General features: G+C 34.0%; 1 pseudogene; it reads left to right on the plus strand.

Annotated features, from left to right (window-relative positions):
* The window catches only part of LOC120592512 (archaemetzincin-2-like), a 57802-nt pseudogene that overhangs the window by 19946 nt on the left and 18191 nt on the right, over positions 1-19665 (plus strand).

Consider the following 19665-nt stretch of genomic DNA (forward strand, 5'->3'; position numbering starts at 1 on the left):
CCAATAAATTTACATTCTGCTGAAGTTACTTGGAGTCAGGTTCTGTTGCCTATAAAAACAGAACCCTGAGTAAAACGGACATCTAGGTGCTGATTATGCAGCTGGAAAACTCTTCAGTAAGCAATTGAGTAGGAGAATAACTACTGTGTGCAATATACCTAATCATACCACTGTTTTCAGTACACACTTGCTTATATGACAACCATATTCTAAGAATCATCATAGTTCAACTTAATTTTGCAGATGATAGTAATATATTGCCTGGTTTCTTGATCTTTTATCAAGATCCCTCATTTGGGGCTGCTTAATTTTAAAATTCATGCTCAAACCAATATCACCCTCTGGAATAATCTCCTTTTTATCAGAGGGTTTCTTACTATCTTGGTTGGTAATTCTATTGATCAGCTTCAAGTTCAACTTAGATGCTGATTCTCTTTTTATTTCTAATAACTGACTCTTGGCTGTATTCTCGGTAAAGACCTTTCCTTCTATTGTAGTTGATTTCCTAGATCCTTGGTGTTTCCCCATCTCTGAGTAGATATCTTAGTAGTCAGTCCCTTTAACTGCTTGGCAGCACTTTGAGTTAAGCCTCCACCATTGTTGAGCATTGCCTTTTAGTAATTCTATTGCTTGCCAGTCAACAGATTTCCCTAATACCATTTTCATGCCAGAACATGCACTGGCTGCCCTCCAGTGGACATTGCTGATTACATAGCATGCTGCCTGCTTGCTTATCTTTCTCTCTACTGCCTCCTGGCAAATTCCACTAAAGAATAGTCAGCCCAGATTCTTACTGTTAATTACCAGAAACTCCTCAGACCATGTTTCCTATAGCTCGATGAAGTCTCTAGTTCCTAGGTGTCTTGGTGTGTCTTCTGATGGATGATTTGATAGAATCACAGTTTTTGTTTCCATTTTTAGTGTAGTTAAAATCCATTACTATTCTTACACTTGGCCTAGCTATAGGTTAGATTATGTTTCTTATATTCTGTGTTGCCTCTCACCCCCAATGCAGTTAGAGAAACTTTCATCATTATTGAAGTCACCTGGGAAATTTCTGGAACCATTCTCCAAATTTAAATTTATACAAGAAGATATTCTCAGTAGAGCCTTTGTAATACTGTGACTTTACTTCCTCTGTCTGAAAAGAGGTATATAACAGAGGCTGAATTTCAATGGAAGGGGAAATTAGATTTTCTCAGTGTCCTACATATTTTATTTTCATTCCATTTTCATTATGTTTTAGATTAGATTTATTCTTTTATAAGATCAGTATTAATAGTAGAGGGTTGTTGGTCAAAACATGTAACATCACTAGAGGTAAAGCTTTTTCTCCTATTGCCTCACAAAATAAATATTTTTAAAGACCGTCTTTTTAATGTATGTAAGTGTAGAAGCAAAATCTACCTAAACATTTTATGTCTTTAATAATATAAAACTGGAACTAGACTCTGCCAGGTTTATAAATGCACCTGTGTTGTTTATCTGGATTAGTACCTTAGAATGTTTATCAGGACAGATGTACACTCTGTGTGCTAGTGAAAGCTAGGCAGATGTGGAACTATGTCATGAACTTTTTATATTAGGATTAATATAAATGCATGTTTAAAGTTATCAGAGGCAAGTTTAATTACATTCCATTTCAAAGGACATTTCGTTCTGTTTATTTGGAATTTTATTCATGAGAAAAAAATCAAATTAATATATATGCAGTTATGATTAGCCTTCCTTTCACATAAATAATCGTTTCTCATTTATCATTCATGGACGAAGTATAAAATCAAACTGTCTGTGACTGCATATATTAAGTCCAGACTGCAGATCTAGTAGTATGAAAGCTAATGATTCCCAATGTCCCATTGGTTTGGATTGGCTCTTAATATCCCAAAACAGTAATAACTTAAGGAAACAGATATCAGTTTACTTTTACCAAAGTTTGTTACAAAAGAATATCTCAATAATAGCTACGCTTATATTAAAACCAATGCACCACTTATATTAAAACCAATGTACCGGGCCAGCATTCTTAAGCATTGAAACGAAGACTGTAAACAATTCCATCATTTGGGTATTTAAAGACATAGTTTGCAGCCAGTTCATTTTAATAAATCCACATTAGAGCAGTATTCTTTTCTGCCCTCCAACACCAAGTCAGATGTTTTTGACTCTCTATTATTCTCAATTAAATGAATTTGTTAGCTTGCTTTTTAAAGTTTGGAAGGCTAAATTGACTTTTTCTTATTTATCCTTCCACCTTATGCTGTGGTAATGAGGCTGATTACATCTACGTGGATGGAAACTCAAAAATTATTTTTAAGGATATTGTTGACTTTGCCTATAATCATATTTGTAACATTTTTCTGTGTAAGTATGTGGTAAATTTGGGGATGAGAAATGTGTGAAGTGCCTTAAGTTTTATAAGAAAAAGTTATATTTATTACTTTTTTGGAGAGCTAAAGTAGTTGCAGTAAATAATTGTTTATTTGCGTTTCAGGCACATGTATAGCTTTCACTTAATGTCCTTAAGGACTTGAGAAAAGTACTGTTCACAAAATCCACATTATAATGACAATTTAAGAGATAATTGGTTATTCTGGGTGCTCTAGTTTAAGATTCCCCAAAGAGCAATGTACTTGAACTATATTAACTCAGCTGCTTGAAGGAATGCTTTTGTTTTCATGGGGAACTAGGTAAACATACTCATCTAATAATATTTCTTGATACTGTCGTCTTTCATTATTCTAAATAGATTCTGATCTTTATTGTCATCTTTATTTTACTTGATTAATTCTAATGCCCTAAATATTTTAAGACATTTCTGGGTACAGATATAAAACATCTGGTCAATACTCTCTTCTCCCTAGTTGGAAGATTATTTTATTTTATCCTAAGCCATCCAGTACATAAACGAATTCGGTGCAGTATAAGCTTAGTTGCTTTTGTATTTTCTCATTAGCTTCATTATTTTAGCTATACTTTATTGAACACCTGCTTACTCTGTGCAAGGTAGAATAGTAAGTGTTGTATATCTTTTTTCTCATTAAATCCTCACAACTTCATATTTGGAGGCAAAATATAGATTTAGAAGTTAAGTGACTGGTATTTAATAGACAATTAAAAACAAGTGTCCAGTCTATGCCTAACATTCTTTCTAAATAGGCCTTCCATTTCATTTTTTCTGCACTACTGTAGTAAAAAATCAAAGATCTGAACTAACATTAAAATAGATTAAAAATAAGATGGATCGATAAAGTGATGGATAGAAATGTGATAAAGCAAATACAGCGACATGTTATTTGTAAGATCTAGATGGTGGGTATATGAGTGTTCATTGTATGAGTCTTCCAGATCTTCCATATGTTTAGAACTTTTCATATTAAATGCTGGAAAACATAAATGCTTTCTTGTCGTATGCTTATGTAAAGGTTTCTCGTGTAATGTTGGTCCTTGCCTGCTCAGCCAGTGTGTTTGTTGTTCTGTGATTTGTAGCACCTTGCTGATATGTAAGGAAATGTTGCATAGTGGCCAACAACACAGTGTCTGGAATTATATCTTTTTACTTTTACTTTCTGGTTCCTCTACTAGCATTTGAATTTCAGGAGCCTTCATTTGCGTATTAGGAAAAATATCGTACCTCCCTCATGTGATCATAGTTTAAATGAGAGGATAAATGGAAGTCACCTAGAAAAATGACTGATACATGTTAAAAGCGCAATAAATATTAGCTATTATTATTTAATCTGACGATGCAGTTATAGATATTGCTCATTTTCTCTGCTGTACTATTCTTAGTCAAAAGTAACCTTCAAAAGCCAACAGACTGTAGTATTTTAATTTTAACCTCTGACTTTACCCAAAATAGAGAATGTTGGTAGAGTCCATGTATGTCATATTTTTGTGTATTTTAACTTTTCTAAGTTGAAAACAGTATTGCAATTAATGTGAAACATTAATTCACTGGTGTTTATACTGCATCTCTTCTCAAAGCATGGAAGACTTGTAAGTTGAAGTTAACAGCACCTTGAAATAAAGAAATACATTAAAATTTGTGGTCCACTCTCTCCAATTTCAATTGTTAGATATGAGTTGACAGTCATTAAAATACAATGAGGGTAGTTAATTGCTAATGACTTTTACAAAACTGAAATGATTAGTTAGCATATGTTGCCTAGCAACCCAATTATCTATCTATTTTGGCCACCACCAGTTCTGCTCAAAAGTAAATGAATTATAACATATTTTAAACAAATCTCTTACAAATCTCTTCTTTGTAAAAATAAAATTAAAACACCTTTGCCATTTGTTTGTAAAGGGATTGCATCAGGTAAAATAATATTTACTTAATAAATGAGGTTGTGAGATCTAAACCGTAGCAGAACTGAGTACTGATTCAGGAACTGTTTATGATTTAAATTCCCATAGAAAAACAAACAAGCATTTTCCTTTACATGTCTACTCAAACAGTATGCTATAGCTGGCAGTATCTTCAAATGAAAACATCTCTTATATTTCTGTTTTTCCCCAATGCAAAACCGAGTGATGATCACCAATCTAATAATGCCTGATCGATCACTCACTTAAGTCAGATTTTAAAACCCAACCTTGTTTGGAAAGGAATCATGACTGTGGAATATTTTGAACTCAATATTATTAAAATATGGAACAAAAAGGAATTTTTAGTTTTCTAAAATTGTCAGATTTGTTATGGGTAAGTATATTTTTCAACATTCACAGTTCATAGAAACATTACATATGGCTAAAAAGGGCAAACACAATAGGATGGTTTCTGTATTCTATATAAATTCCCATTATAACTTCTGAAACTAGCTCACATACAGCGAGTGCTCCATAAATATTTGTTGATAATGATAGATTGCACATTTTGTATGCACTAATGTCAGTGCATGAGCACATTGCTTGTGTTTCTAAAACCAAAGTAAGCAGTAATGTTGACAAATGACCACATTCTCAGGTGCTTCTAAGTACTGGTAGTTCAAAGTCAGGGGCCCTCATCCATTTATCAAGACTGTAACTGAAATTCAGCTGCAATGTATTTGTCCAGCTCGAGCATTTAAGCATAAACACCATTTATCTGGAGTTACTTCTCTTCTCTTTAGATAGGTCTTGGGGTCAAACTTTTTTCTCAACGTATTCTGGACACATTCAGAAGCACTGGCTTCCATATGAGGTTGCTATATCCTAAAAAATGAAAATAATAATTGAAAAAACCTTCTATTCCGTTTTGTGAAGTTAAACTAGTTTATTGCAACAGTTTTGCTCTCACTTTTTGAAGCCAGAAGAGGCTATCTTCGAATTTTATTCCACCTGTTTGTGGCTTTATATCCTTGGACACATAACTGAACCTTGCCAAGACGGTAAAGTCAACTGTAAAATGCTGCTACTAAGAATTCCTCTCTCATAGAGTTTTGTGAGAATCAAATGACATAATGTATATTACGCACGTAACAGATTATCTGGTATATATTAAGTACTTCAAATTAGCTAAAATGCAATTTGCAGGTGTTTTAATTTTAAAACATTCACATCAATAGCTATTTTCTAATCATCACATTAGTACATTTCCTATTATTCCTGATGTTTATCCAGTCTCCTTCTTGCCCAATCCTTTGTAGCTTGTTATTTCTTTAGTTTTCCATATGTTTATCTGTAACCAAGTAGCTTCCTTAGATTTTTGAAAGAAGAGGACCTCAGTATTACAGCTTTTAAAAGCTTTACGTTATGGGGATTTTCAAATTAATTCAGAATCATAGAGAAAAGTAAAATTAACTGACTCTTTATACCTGGAGGTAGCCTCAAAGTTATCAACATTTTCCAAATCTTGTTTATCTATTTCCTGGGAACTAAGATCAGCTATATCAACATGCCTTAGTTGCTTTATTTTCTTTCCAGGAAAACTTTACTCTGGAAAGATAAGACTAAATTAGTAAATAGCTTTATTATTTGCTTCAGGGAATTCCTACAAATCACTTTATCAAAGATCATAGTCTGTTCATCTAGGCCAAGAGCTCACTTATTAAATAACGATTTACCTATGAAAACTTGCTCTAAGGGCCTTGCTACCTCACTGTGTCCACTAGTCCTAAATTAGTATATTATGAACTTTGCCCAATCCCATTCAATTCCTCTCCTTAAACCACTCAAGCCTGAGACACTGCTAAGACTATATCAATATGGTGTTCTCCCTTACTGAAATGATTTTGAGCAAACAATATTTCTCTATTAACGGGTTGTCTGGTGATACTTTGTGGAAATCAATGCCCATATATATGATGTGTGTATATGTGTGTAAGCAAAACCTTCTTGGAGAAGTTAAAGGCAAAACAAAGATCTATCATTTCAACTGTACATTTTTTTTAATTAATTAATTTTTTATGGTGACATTGGTTAACGAAATCCGATAAGTTTCAGCTGGACATTTTAACAGTAAGATATATATATTTACATTGTGTGTTCACCTCCCATAGTTAGATTTCTTTCTGTCACCACATATTTGAGCCCTTTGACTCCATCTACCTCCCTCCTTCCCCCTACCCTCTGGTAACCACTAGTCTATTGTTCATGAGTCTCTGTTTGTCCTGTTCATTTGTTGCTTTTAGGTTTATATCCCACGTATAAGTGACATTGTGTGATTTTCATCTTTTTCTGTCTGGCTTACTTCGCTTAGCATGATTATCTCAAGGTCCATCCATGTCATTGCATCAATTGTAAATTTTTCACTTGGCATCTCTAACTAATCAGGGTGTTTGCACTAGCACATTCATACTTAAATAATTAAGGATTATTCCTTAATATCAATTAATAATCAATATTCAAGTTTTCCTGATTATCTCAAAGGTGATTTTTAAATACTTTTTTCTTTTAAATTTGAATTCAAGTACATTCCATACATTACATTTGGTTACTAGGTCTCTAAAGTCTCTTTTATTCTTTGACACTATCAGTGTTTTTAAATGCCATTGATTTGTTGGATAAACCAGGTCACTTGTTCCGTAAAAAGACCTATATTCTAAATTTGACTTTTCCTTTCTCATGGAGTGCTTTTGCTTTCTATTTTACATATTATCCCCACCCCCATATTTCCTGTAAACTTGAGATAGATCTATCTATAGGCTTTATTATATTCAGGAACAATATTTTGACAGAATATCTTGTAAGTGGTACTTTGTATTTCCCATTGTATCATATTAATAGACACATAATGTAGGATTGTCTGTCTATTAGTTATACTGACTGATATCTTGGTTCACGTGATAACAGTGTTATACCTACCCCCCAACCCCCGCCCCAATTATAAATTTCTCCATCACAACCTTACCTAAAGGTTTGGGCATCCGTTGACATTTATTGGCTACTTCCATCATTTCATTTGATTTTAAAACTGCAGTTTTAAAGGTTTGGGCATCCGTTGACGTTTATTGGCTACTTCCATCATTTCATTTGATTTTAAAACTGCAGTTTTATAATATCGTTCTTCTTGTACTTATTGGCTGAAATCCTGTTACTCTGACATAGAGGGTTTTTAAAAATTTATTTATTTTAATTAGTTTCAAGTATACAGTACATTGTTTAGACATTTATGTAGTTTATGTAACGATCCCCCTAACTGATCCTTCTCTCCTCTCGTTTTCCACCTAGCCAGTATATTGATGCTAACTACATTCCTTAAGCTGTGCTCCCCATCCCCGTGACCATCTATCAGCTACTAATTTGTACTTCTTTAACCCTTCACTCCATTCTCCCAGCCTCCCAAGCCCTCTCCCCTCTGTGCGTCACCAAATTGTCCACTATATTTGTAAGTCTCTTTTTGATTAGTTTGTTCTTTTTGTTCCTTAGATTCCTCATATAAGTAAAATCATATAGTATTTATCTTCCTTTGACTTACAGAATTTTTATGGGAAATAGAGGATAAATTTGGATTATTTCCTTTATCAGTTCTCAGAGCAATGAAATTGTGCTCTAGCAGCATTTAGTGATGACCAGTAGGATTATTTGAGCAACATTATGAACTCATTGATTTTTAAAATTATACTTGATATATTTGCAACTGAAACAAATTGTTCTTTATAGGGCAGTAGAAACCCCCTTTGATCAACTTGGGGAGACTTCACACATTTATAATACTGGATATTCCAATACATGGCCAATTCTGACTTAACATAAACTCTTAAAATCCATTCTACATTCTTCCTTGTTAATGACTATTTTACGTATTTCTGTCCGCTAAAGCGATTTTCACCCCATTTTTTTTTTTTTTATAAATCACATTGTGTCATTTATTTATTTTTGTCTCTAGCTATATCTACATGATTCTGGTATTTACTTTATTTCACTAAATTAATTGTCTCTAAAGCCATACAGATTCTGACATCATAGTCTCACCCTTTTCTAATGTTTCATTCTTTCCTTCTCTCCCTCTGGGCTTGCTTTGCTTAAATTAATGCTGATTCATTCTAACTAATGTTTGAGGGAACAGAGGAAGAGAAATTTTTTTAAAAGCAGCAATTATTTTGACTTGCCTCAGATGATTTCAGAAAATCTATTTTAGTTATCGGTTAATAGTTTTACCTGTTTTATCTCTTCCTCACTTGGTTAAAAAGCCTTCATTTTAGTCTACTTAGCAGATAAAGGCTAGCTATTCTTTTTCAAACTTTAGCTGTCCAAAAAGAACAAGTTCAGAAATTACTTTTTTTCTTCAGGTAAGCATGTCTGAGCTTAAATGTTATTTGTCACTTTTGAAATGTTTTCTCTAGCTGAACTGGCATTTCAGTTCTTTGAGAACATCCTGCCTAATTTTCTGATACATCACAGAAATTTTATTTAAAATTAAGTGAACTTTGATATCTCAAATCCTGTCTCCGTTGAAGATTTCAATAAAGTGTTTGATCAAAAGGTCTTGACAGTTTGAAATGGACTGTGAATTGTTGTCAGAATCTGTACAATAAGGCTGAAAATTTCCTAAGGAAAAAATAATCTACGTGGAGTCATAGTTTCTCTTCATACACAAGTACCCTAAAGCCCTGAAATTTCTCCTTAAAATAATTAAGGTGAGAGAGAACAGTGATTCAGGAGTAGGGTTTCTCATCCTCAGCACTACCGACATTTGGGGCTGATAATTATTTGTTGCAGGGTGTTCTCCTGTATGTTGTAGCAAGTTTAATAGTATCTCTGGCTCTTACCCACTAAATGGCAGTACCACTCACCTCCACCCAGTTGAAACAACCAAAAATGTCTCCAGATATTGATGAATGTTCCATAGTGGGCAAAATTACCACTGATTCAGAACCACTACTCTGCTATGTAAAGAAGAATTTTTGTTTTTGTTAATTTGTCTCCCTGTTCCTGTTAGAAAAGGAGCTATAAAATCAAGCTGAGGAGTGGTGGCTTAGTCTACCTGGAAGAAGAGTTTCTCGAATAATTTAATATAAATTCCTTGTTCCCTAATTCATCTCATCTCTGGGGGGCAAAGCAAAGATAAGTGGTCCTTAGTATCTAAGTATTCTCTCCTGAAGAAGGGAAACAATCCTGAAAGTTCAAAGACAGCACATACATTTAGAAGTAATAGCCCACCTTGACCCAACCAACATTTCAGAACTACTTGATATTCAGAAAGAATACAAGAAGACAAATGTTATGTGCTAAAGTGTAAGAAAGCCAGGATTCACCAGGCTCAAATGAAAAGACAATAAGATTAACTAAAAGACAAGGTAGATAATTAGATGAAACAAGACAAAATTAAAAATAAAATATTGTAGAGCAAATAAAATTGAGTAGCAGTTTGCAAATCTATCTTAGAAAAAAGTAAGAATAGAGTATGCAATATTGTACATACTCACATTTATTCAATGATAAGCCCCTTTGCTTTATATTTACTGTATTATTTAATTTTCACAGCAATTTATGAATTAGGCAATATGAACCAAGGCAGTACTAATGAATAGTAAAGCCAGGCTTTTATTGTAATACTCTATTACTCATGAGTTGCTTGAGAAGTTCTAAAAGGTTGAGAAAAAGGCAAAAAGATTACTAGATACAGAGACAGTTGTGCTATTGGATAATGTAAATACAAAATAGAAAAATAGCGAAGAGACAAATGACAGAAACAATAACCTATTGATCACTGTTACAATTGATAAAAAGTTGCTTCTTGAACAACTATAAAAATGATGTGAGGGTGAAGATCAGAACAGTCACTGAACACCAGTAAAATCAGTGTAAGGAAAGCTACATCTAGATAACTTTGTCAAATGGGATACATTACAAAGTTGAATGTAAAAGTCTAAATAACATCCAGGAAGAGAGACGAAAAAGATTACTTAGAAAAGAATGAAAATAAAACTGCCATTAAACTATTTTTTTTCAGCACTAGAAGAAAATGAATTCATACTTTTAGACTTCCTAGGGAAAATGTGGGGACCTGAGAATTTCATAGTTAAGATAAATTGTTTTCATTCATGGAGACAAATAATTTAATCCTTGAAGAATTAAGAGTTTAGAAAACATACCATCCATACATATTTCTTCAAAGCGCTACTTGAAGACTTTTCTAAAATTAATTAATACTAAATTCTAGTTTAGTTTTGCTTCTTTACTTTGACCAGGCTAGTTTGATTAGGGTAGCTTATGCATGCTGCTTGGAAATTATTTTTCAGTGCTACTTTTTTTTGTATGTTGTAAAAAGATTTCTGCTTTTAAATATGTTAAATATGCATAAATACATTTCTTATGATTTCTTTCTATTATTTTCTAACATTTTAAAATGAAGTCTTCACCTAGGAATACCAGGTGCTGTAGGCGTTAGAAAATAAAATAAAATAATAAAATAAAAAAATAAAAATAAAATGAAGTCTTATTAATTTTTGTAGTTTCTTTGTTGTCATTGGGAGTACTTAGTGGTTTAACATTCTTTTCTATAAAGATCAACATCCTCTTAGATATTAATGTATGTGTCCTTATTCCCACTATTTTTAGAACATTCTTCAATGGAAGTTTTGACATTTTAACTTATTTATTTAGGATCATGTTTCTTAGGTTTGTTTCTTCTATTCATGATTGTTGAATTTTTTAGTCCATTGTGACCACAGGGTTTTATCTGCATCATATTTACATTTTTAGAATTCATTGCAGTTGTCTTTAGACATATGACATGGTCATTTGTTTCTGTATATATCTCTTTGGTGTCTGAAAAATAATCCTAATTTCGTAGGGCACTGATTTTAAACATAAATCTTATGCATAAAGTTATTTTTAAAATTACTTAGGTCTTTATAATCTCGTTTTATTTGACTTAATGATTTATCAAGAATTGAGATATTGGTGTAAAAATCATAAAAATTTAATGTTTCTGTCAATTTCTTCTTGTGTTTATAGGTACTTTATTTTATAAATGTGATGTTAAATGCATATGGTACCCTTTGTCATCATAAAATGAGTTCATCATCCAACTTAATAAATTCTACCTTGAAATCATCTTGATATTAGTAGCATATCTTTTTGTTTCATTGGCATGGTATGTCTTTATTGTTTTCATTTATAGTCAGTTCTTTCAAGGCAATTACTGAGAAAACACAGGTTTGCCTTTTTAGTTTTTTGGTTTGTTTTCCTTGACCTTGAGAGTTATATTTTTATACATAAATTGTATCCCCTTTGAGTTTACTGTTAAAACTAATATGACTGGTCTTGCTTTTGAAAGGCCCATTTATTTTATTTTGTGATTTTAAGTTTCTTTTGTTTTGTTTTCTATCGATGTGCTCTACATTTTGCGAATTTTGATTTTTGTATTTTTATATCACACAGTTTTTTTTAATAAAGTTTATTGGGGTAACATTGATTAATACAATTATATAATTTCAGGTATATATTATCATTTGATATCTGTATATTCTATTGTGTGTTTACCACCCAAAGTCCAGTTTCCTTCAGCTACCATATATTTGATCCCCTTTACCCACTTCACCCTTTCCCTAAACCCTATATTTGACCCCTTTACCTTGCCCACTTCCCCCCCCCTCCCCTTACCCCACTAGTAAACTACTAGTCTATAGTCCTCTGGTAACCACTAGTCTATAGTCCATGTTCATGAGTCTCTGTTTGTTTGTCCTGTTCATTTGTTGCTTTTAGGTTTATATCCCACATACACGTGATATCATGTGATTTTCAACTTTTTCTGTCTGACTTATTTCACTTAGCATGCTTATCTCAAGGTCCATCCAGGTTGTCACAAATGGCAGTATTTCATCTCTTCTTATAGTTGAGTAATATTCCATTGTATATATGTACCACAGCTTCTTTAGCCAGTCATCTATCGTAGGACACTTTGGTTGCTTCCATGTCCTGGCCACTGTGAATAATGCTTCTATGAACATTGGTGTGCAAATATCTTTTCGGATATGGGTTTTCAAGTCTTTGGGGTAAACACCCAGCAGAGGGATTGCTGGATCATATGGTAGATCAATTCTAATTTTTTTGAGAAACCTCCATACTGTTTTCCACAGTGGCTGTACCAATTTGTAGTCCAACCAGCAGTATCATGCAGATTTTTTAAAAAGAATTGGGACATATGCTTCCTGTTTGGTATCCTTAGATTCCAGATATTAGGAATGAATTCTTGTTTAAATTGTTAGCCATTCTTTTTATCTACATAATTGATGTTCATTTTATTTTAATTCTGTGTCTTTAAAAATTAGCTCTTCGTGAATACTCCCAATTCAAGATTATTTTCTATTTCCTTTAATGTGTGAAAGATAATTTAGAATAGAATTTCCTGAAAAAAGCTTTCTTGTTTTGACTCTGCTGTAGAAATTACTCCACTGGCATTTAGAAGTTACAGTTGTAGAAGAGAAAATTACAGTTGTTGAGAGGAAATAGTTCCTTCTACCTTTCTAGATTCTTTGGCTGTTCTAATAATCAAATTAACATAAGACAGATTAACAGGAGAAAAACAAATTTAATTACATACATATAGGAGCTCTATAAGAATGTGAAACCTCCATGCAGTCAGACAGTTGAGGCTTGTATGCTATCCAGAGCTAAGGAGAAGAGGGTAGGGGATGGAGGAAGGAAGTTTACAGGGCAATGAGAACAGCACATGTTTGGTAAATAAAAGTTTGCCTTGCCCTGCAGAGACCATGGGACAGAGAGGAATTTGATCTCCAGGCCCTGCTGAGTTTGTCCCCAGCTTACCATACCTAGTCTATACTTTTTGTAGTTATCTCTGGTGATAGTTCTCTTCCTGGACCAGGCCCTCTATCTAAATTATTTTAGGCAGTAAAGGGAGAGGTAAAAGCTTTTCTGAATCATTTTAATGCTTGATTGTCTTCAGCTCAAAATAGTCCAAGTGCCAAAGTGACACATTCTGGGGAGACTTGTTCTGAACCCCTTCACGGTAAATGCAGCCTTTTTTCTGTTCTTCCTTTGGTTAACATGATTCTCTCTGTGTGATTATAGTATTCACTGTTTAATTTTGGATTTGCATAACTTCATAATATAGGTTTGGGGTGTAGTTTAATGTTTATTAAATAATCTAAGTATTGAGACTTTCATTTGTGCATATTTATATTTTTCTTCATTATAAGAAAGTTTTTCCATTATATCTTTGTAATTAAAAGGAAAATTTTCATTTGTCCTAGTCTCTTCTTTAAGAATACTAATTTTTGTATCATCCTCTCTCTATGAGTAGACTCATTGTTGTCCTTTGGTACTAAATTACATGTAGTTTTCCCTAGTATACCTTAAATATCACTGAGTTTTCAGTTTTTAATAAAAGATTTGCTATTACTGATTTATGCTTTTAATTTAGTTTTAAGTTTACAATGCTATTACCTTTCTTATTAAATTTATTTTCATAAATTACCAGTTGCTTTCAAAGGGGAGCAGAATTTGCCACCCTAAAATATGCCTCTTTGGCATAAGGGTCATTTTGAACTGGTTATTTTTAAAGAGCAACAGACAAGGGAGAAGTTCTAAAACCAAGTAGAGGTGTAGATGTCACCCTTTTGTAAGAGACATTTACATCTATAAGGGAAATCTCCATTTGTAAGGGTGTCTCCCTCTCTGTACCAAGAAGGGGAATATGGCTTAATCTCCACGGTTTGTCCATTCTCCAGTTTATGGACACCTAGGATGTTTACAGTTTCGGCTGTATTATTCAGCTGTACAAGAGTTTGTCTGCCCAAGTACACAGACCAAAAGAAATGTATGAACAGGAGTTCGTAGAGGAAAAGGAATTCGTTTATTAGGATTAGCTCCAATATGGAGAGTGGGGGTGAGCTTGTGCTCCAAATTACCTGGCTCCCTGATGGCTTACAAATAAGAGGCTTTCTAGAGCAAAAATCATAAGTCATCATGAGTAAGGGGTTTGGATTTGTGGGTGAAGCTGATTGGTCAAGAGTGAGGAAAGGGAAGTAAATCATGATTTCAGGTCTTGAGGTCAGCTTCAGCATCCCATAATCTGGTTTCATGAAGCTATGGCCAGGGGATCTTTCCACTTTAGAGCTCAGGAGCTGAAACAGAACTTAAGGCATGATGTTGTCTTCAGCTTAAGGAAACCTGCACCTTTTGATAACTAGTCAGGGCCTGGCCATTGTTTCTTGCTGCCTTGAGGGTTAATAAATGTAAGCAAAATTGCTGAGGCTCACGGGGCATGCTGTGAAGAAACAGAATTGAGTGCTGGGGCCACGTCTTCTATCAATCGTTCATTAAATCAGGACCCTCGATTTCAGTTATGGATAAAATTACTGTGAATAATTTTCATATCTTATTGTGAACATGCTTTCATTTCTCTTGCTAAGTAACTGAGAGAAGTGTTGTGTCAGATGATGCATGTATAGTTAGTTTTATAACAAACTGCCAGAACTTTTTCTGAAATGATTGTACCATTTCACACCCCCACCAATAAAGTAAGAGAGTTATGATTTCTGACAACCCTATCGATATTTGGTTTTGTCATTCTTTTAATTTTAGCTATAGTTTAAGAATATTAGGTAGCCAAGATCTAGCAATTTGATTTATATTTTCTGATGTTGACATCCTACTTAAAGAGTCTCTCTTTAACCAAAGAGTAGATGAATGTAGGTAATAGAATCTCATTTTGTTAGTGGACATATATTTTTCAAAGAAAATTCATCTCTGGTTTATTGGAATAAACTAGTTTTGTTTTCAGTCTTCGCAAAGCAGTACTGATCAGCCATGTGGTTTTACCTGCTATGCTGCTTTCACTATTGATGTGTGCTTGGGAAAGAAGCCCTATTATAAGTCAAACAGCTTCAGACACTCCAATATTGAAGATGCCTGGCAGGGTCTCTCAAAATAAATTCTGCTGAATTTTCTCAACACCCTTATGTGTCCGCTCCCAATATCCTCTTTCAGCTGGGACTAAAATGCATTGTATTTGGCATATTTGCTCCCAACATGGTTTTAATTATAAATGATGTTTTGGTCTTGATTTTCCATTATTGTCATTAATTTGGATGGGAAGTAAGTGTTGTACATGGTCAATTACCTCATCATTTCTCCCATTTTCTCATAGGGAAGTGTTTAAAAGGAAAAAAAAATTGAACAGATTATATACAATTTTTAAATTATGAAGCAACATTATCAAAGGGTGCATTGATTCCTAAATCCATTTTATCATCATATTCTAATAGTGAGAAAGGAACTTTCTGCAATCCAATTTTCATCACTGTATTAATGAGTTTGGGATAATTTTGTTTTATTTTAATCTCTTAATTGAAATTTCACCCCAAGCAGGGTTTTCTTATTGAAAATTATATAAGGAGATTTTTCCATGTAGTTGGTAGATTGGTTTTGAGGCTTTAAATTTTTTTTTTCAAACAGGAACAATCAGTTTCTAAGCTGTGACATAAGAAAAACTCTTACCAATTCTAATGTACTAAAAATATAATTGAAGTTTACTTGCCAGCCTAGAAAAAAAACTAAATGTGCATCATATTAACTTTTCATTTTTCAAGGCAGAGTTTAGAATTTATATCTAAAAGTTAATGTTCTGTTACTAAAAATTTTGACATCTAGGCAGTGTTCTAATTCAGAAGGCAAACTGGTTGTCTAATTTTACTAAAAAAACACTATCCAAGATCCAACAGATTCCTTCCTCTCTCACTCCCTCCCTCTCTTCTTTCCTCTGTCTCTCACATAACTTTTCTTCCTTTATTTCTATTTCCCTCTTTCTGTTTTTTCTGGCTCACTTCCATATGTAGGCCCTGGAGGAAATCTAATGGATGTTTGAAGATAACATCTTGATTTAAAAAAAAGTAATCTGGTGGTGGATGGGCCGCCTTGAGCCTAGCGGCAGTGAAGGTACCCTTCTATGAACAGGTTCAATATGCTGGTCCTTATAAACCTTGTGGTAGAGCAACTGTTTAACCTATTTAAACTGGAAATGAATGAATACCAACCAAATGAGAATACTCAAAGGCTATTTATTCAGAGACTACTATAGCAAGGGAGTCAGTCACTGTCACTTGAGTTTTGGCAAAGACTGAAAAGCAGGAAGAGGAGTAGGAAAGCTTTATAGTGGGGAAAAAGGGAAGGCTTCAGGCATGCACTCCATGATTATATAGAGATAGTGGTCTGAATTCCTGTAAGTGTGATTAATAAGTAAGAGACTGGCTTCCTGGGCTGGTTACTATAGATAATGAGTTGATTTCCTGGACTGGTTGTTGCAGGTTGGGGGTCAGAGCTCTATTTATATGTATGATCTGGCCATTGTCCATTCATATATTCAGTCTCTCAAATCTGAAGGTTGAAAACTCTCTTTAATGGGTACGTAGTTTCAGGTTCTATAAGATGAAAAGAGTTCTGGAGGTGGATGGTGCTGATGGTTGTACAACAATATGAATATACTTAATATCACTGAACTACACACTTAAATTGGTTAAGATGGTAAATTTTATGTTATGTGTATTTTTATCACAATAAAAATTTGGAACAAAAACAAAACTTTTCATAGGAACACTGAATGGAAGATTAGACACTACAAACAGCCCTCATCTCAAAAATTTCAGTATTTAAGTTGTAGTATAAGAATTTCGATGGCGGGGAATCACTGATAAATAAAGATTTTCAGTTAGAGAGCAATCTCTTTGGACCCGTTACCTTGCATTCACAATCAGATCGGATCACCTCCCATTCTGAGCACTCCTCCCAAAAACTTCAAATAGTTTGTCAATAATCTCTGTGAACAATGTAATGTTTATATAGAGTCCACTGGGACTCTTCAGAACACCAGAATTATTGGAGAAAGATATATTAAAGAGCTCAAGAGCTACTGTGAAGCATTTTGCTATGGCTTGACAGTAAAACTTCCAGAACAATTTCCTGTTTCTGCAACTTAATATTCATTTAGATTCAATGACCACACATAAAACCTACAAATTCATATGGGGGGAATCCCTAAGTTCATAAAAACAAAGAAACATGCAAATGTCTTCTGTATCATAAGTATAGCAATGATTGGTCTTTATCCAAGAGAGTCCTGGAATTTTGTCTTTGAACAAGGCTCTTTGCTAGATGGCACAGAAATAGTCAGCTTTGCCAGATATGGCACTGGTTTTTATTTTTATATTATGAGTACGACGCGAAAAAACTTGAGAAAATATCTTCAAGTGCCTATTCAGTTGTTAATAACTATTATTTTCCTGAAATCACAAGTATTTTGCTACTTTGATCCCATAAGTGTTTAATCTATGAAATTGGACACAAGTTTGGACTCTGACACTACCACTGACTGGCAAGACTAATGCAAGGCTCTAGTCACCTGGAAAAACCAGACCATGGGCCTTTAGACCTTTGCCCCATCTGCTTAAGTAAGTTACAGTGTGCTACTCTACTAATACACCTGGAGTTACTCTGAAACATGAATTTGATAAAATCTGTGGAAGCCATTGAGAAATGGAATGAATGTATAAGGAAATGGCTTTCCGTTCTGCAAAATAAGAACTTTCAAATAGAGATAAATAAAATAAAATGCTTTCACATAAAAAAAATAATAATTCAATAACTGCTGAAATAAGAACTTTTATATAAAACTTAATCTTATTGAGTCCTTTGATTTAATAGTCTCCTTTTGCTTTCTAATGCACCATCACTAGAAAAGCTGTCTGATGTGCACACTGTAAATGGTGCTATGCAAGTCTTCAGACAAGGAATGCCTAACTTGAAGAGTCTACACACTAGGAATATAAAAAGTTAATTGTACCAGGTTAGGAGATGAGGATTTTTTTCTATAGAAAATAAATATCCAAGACCATGTTAGGGAGAAAATTTTTTTCCTCTACCCTTCTAGGTTCTTCTGGCTGGTCTAAACAATTAAATGGACATAAGACAGACAGGAGGGGAAAAAACATTTAATTTCATATGTATGGAGATCTCAGATATGGGGCCTCAGAAATGACTAGAGCAGGCTGTTTATATATATATATATATATATATATATATATATATATATATATATATATATATATATATATATTGTTTTTAGACAAAGAATAAGTTTGTGAAGAACTGACAAGACAAAGAAAGTTAGTCTTCAGTACTAATTAGTAAAGAAACTAAGTAGAGTTTGTTTGCATAGCCTTCTGGGCTCCGAGTTTCTATCTCTGGTGATAAAATGTCTCTCTACTTCCTGGGTACCCAGGAGGGTGCCTGTCACACATGGGAGATTCCAGTTCTGATTTCCAAGGAGGAGGACGGTGGGGAGGGGGTGTCAAAGTGTCCTTCCTGTACTTGCCATTTCTCAAGTAACTTTAATTCAAAGTAATCAGTATGCTAAAGTGGCACATTTTGGGTTACCTGCCTTGAACCCCATCAGTCAGTATACCCATACACTTCAGGATGTGAGAAAGCAGCAAAAAGAATTGGACACTTTATAGCCATCTCCTGAAAGAACAGACCCAGCTAAACAGAGAGATACACCTGTTGAAAAAGGACAACCATTAATAATTTGAGAATGGGACCTCTGAGAGCTGGCCTAGGTGCAGATGAATTGGATCTCTGGGAAAGGAACAGACTTGGTTCACTGAGCCAGCACCCACATGCTGGAAAGCACAATCAGTTGCAACAGGGCTTTGGACAAATTGAGGGTGATAAAGAAGATAGATATATAAGACCCAAGGAAGATATAAGTTGAGATGTATAGAAAGAGAGAAGAAAGTATACTGTACCAATGTCTGCAGAGGCAGTGTCAGTTGAACCAGAAAACTGACATGACATTCAAATTTAGCCACTTGGTCAGGATACTTTCAGTTATACTGAATGGATGGACATAATTGATATTTTCAGTTCTCACCCTGAGTTCAGAGAGAAAATCTTCTCTGAAAACTGGGAAATTGGGATTTTATTCTAATTCAGGAGCATACTCCTGCTGCTGAGTCAGAAAAAAGAAGTAGTTTTGCAGTTATCCCATCATAACCATCCTCCCCATAGGTCTCAAATAGATGTGCACAGAATTACATATAATTATATACTTTTCTATAACTGTGTTAATGGTGGTAGTCAAACAAGTTTAGATCGTTAAAGAGGATTCACAGGACCCAAAATGACAAGGTTTCTAAATCTATCATTTATTGCAGGGAGAGGCTACAATAAGCCAAAGCTTTAGCATCATGATATGCATCATAGCATGGGACTGGA

The sequence above is a fragment of the Pteropus medius genome, unplaced genomic scaffold (genome assembly GCF_902729225.1).
Source record: "Pteropus medius unplaced genomic scaffold, Ma_sr-lr_union100, whole genome shotgun sequence".
Classification (NCBI taxonomy): Eukaryota; Metazoa; Chordata; class Mammalia; order Chiroptera; family Pteropodidae; genus Pteropus; species Pteropus medius.